Source organism: Pteropus alecto, unplaced genomic scaffold (assembly GCF_000325575.1).
Source record: "Pteropus alecto unplaced genomic scaffold, ASM32557v1 scaffold196, whole genome shotgun sequence".
Taxonomy (NCBI): domain Eukaryota; kingdom Metazoa; phylum Chordata; class Mammalia; order Chiroptera; family Pteropodidae; genus Pteropus; species Pteropus alecto.
The window spans coordinates 3,084,239-3,086,943 of record NW_006439717.1 but is presented as its reverse complement, the minus strand read 5'-3'; positions in this window follow the sequence as shown (position 1 = coordinate 3,086,943).

Sequence of the window (2,705 nt, the reverse complement as noted above, 5' to 3'; positions counted from 1 at the left end):
GATGTCTCTTATTTTCTCCATTAGTTTTATCTTTCAGTGAGAACTATTTGTATTATTTTCTCATGCGGTTCTGCAATTAAAATTATTGTAATTAATTAGAATAGCTAATGTGCTTGGTCCAGGCACTGTTTTAAGTTGTTTATAAATCTGTGAGTATTTAAATCATCAACTGTGTGAGGTAGGTGCTGTTATTGTCTCATTTTTTACCTTACCTGGCTCCTTACAGATAAGGAGATTGAAGCATGGACAAGTTAGATAACTTGCCCAAGGCCATCCAGCTTGTAAATGGAGGTAGTGGAATTTGAACCTTGACTGCCTGAGGTAAATCCCATGCTGTGGTCACTGTGCTATAGAAATTTCCTATTAAATGTTATTGTAGTGAAATAACATTTGTGAGATTTTCCCCCCACTTTTTTTAGTTAGCCCTCCTGAAATTTATTTTGGAGAGAGGTCTAAATTTAGTTTGGATAGAAATCCACACATAATTTAAAAAAGAAATTCTTGTGATGAAATCATGCGTTCCAAGGCAGTATTACATTTTTTTTTTTCACATGTGTGATTATTGAAATATTTGCCCTAGGAACGTGAATTTTTTCAGGAGAAATGTTTTTTTTCATGTATCTTCAGCCCCTAGTGTACGGTGAGCCCTCCAGGAAAATGACAATGAAGCTCTTCAGTTGTCAGTGTTCAGTAAATATACATTGATTGTAATGTACCCAAGAAGTGAACACCCTTGAAAAGGTCAGTGACATAATGTCAGATGAAAAGATAGTTTTAAAAAGGAACAAATATTGAATTTAATAGAAATATAATATGTTTTTTTTTTCTCTTCCTTTTTTTTCTTGAAATCCCCAACTCTCCAAGACTGGGTTAGAAGCCTCTTCTGTGTGTTCCTGTGGCACCCAGCGTCTACTCCTGTGATGAGACTTGCCACACTGTATTCTCATTGCTTGTTCACTTGGCTCTATCTCCCAGGAGATTATTAAGTTTCCTGAAAGACAAGCATTTTGTTCTGCTCAACAGTGTGTTCCCAGAGCTCACCACACTTGTCCTAAAACAGGAGCTCAGCAATACTGTATAGTTAAAAGGATGAGTTGCAGCCTTATCTTGTTATGATATACTGAACTGGGATTTAACAAACTGGGTACATTGGTCTCAGTTTTTTGATGTTTATTAAATTAAAAACAACCTCTGAAAAATTTTGTGCTTGTTAGCTAACTTTATTTCAGCACCCAATTAATGGTCAGAGGCTTAGTGGCCACAGCCTTAATCCTGACCTCACAATTTGAGATCTTTAGAATGATAGAATCATAGAATTTTCTATTTCATAACTGCTCTGTCCCATACATAGCTACTAGTCACCAAGGTTAAATTTAAAATAATAATAAAATAAAAAATTAAGTTCCTCAATAGCATTAGTTACATTTCAAGTGCTCAGTAGCCACATGGACAGCACTGATATAGACATTTCCATAATTGCAGAAAATTCTGCTGGACAAAGTTGATAAGCTATCCAAAAAATAGGTAAGGGAGCATAGTTTTATTAGCTTAAATATATCACTATTACTAAAAAATATTTCAGATTGCTTAGCAATTCTTTTACATACAAAGAATATCACATTCATATTTCAGATGTTTGTTATTTCATATGGCGTAAAGTTTTTTCTTTAAAAGTTGTGTTTAATGTGCATTTAAACATTTTTCCATTTAAAAATAATCAACTTGAGTCACTGCACAAATTTGACATTCATTAGATTCGGCTGTGCATTTTAAGCTCGCATGATTGAGAAACTAAAATACTCAGTAATGTTAGTAAAGGACAAATGCCAGATAGTTTTGGACTGACCACATATATATTTAATGACATCACACATGCAATACAGACAATTCTTAATTTACAAATGCTCTATTCAGAAGCAGCCAAAATATAAAACATACTGTTGTACCTTCTTTAAATTTCTCCGAACAGTATCACCAAGGTAGCCATTGTACAAACAAATTAGTAAATCAAAAACATTAATAAAAATAAATCTTGGAATTCTTAGAGAATGTATAGCTTGAGTTGTGAGGCAAAAAAGACACTGCGAAAAACCCTGGGGAATTAGTAGAGGTTATTTCCATAGTGGAGCACATTTGCTTAAGTGGTAACCCCCTGACAAAAATAGTCTAGTTCTACCTTTCCCCACCAAGCCCCACCCTCTCCTTGCTGAGTATCTTTTCTATTCCCCCAGTGTTTAAAAATTCTTGAATTTCATTTTTACTCCAGTTTCAGTTCTATCAATTCAAAGTTTTGTGTCCTTGGGCAAGTTTGTTAGCTTCTCTGAGCTTCAGTTTTCTAAACTCTAAAATAGGAATAATAACATGTTAATTGTCAGAATTAAAGAGAAATTTATTTGAAAATATAGATTACAAAACTAATAGAAAAACAGGGTTATGATTATGTATATTAATAAAATTCAAAAGATCCCCCCTCCCCAAGATTAGATGGTCGTCAGTCTTGTACATGTGATGGGAGTCTGGTTCATCAGAATATTTAAGCCAGTTGATGGTTTGAAGATTCTTGGTGGGGTGGGGGATAGGTGTTCTGGGAGATGGAAGAGAGATTTAAAAAAGGAGATGAAAGGCTGTGAAAGAAAATAGTTGAAAATTTGGGAGGAGGTTAGGTAAATACCACCTTTTCCTTTAAGGGGTGAATGTAATTGCTT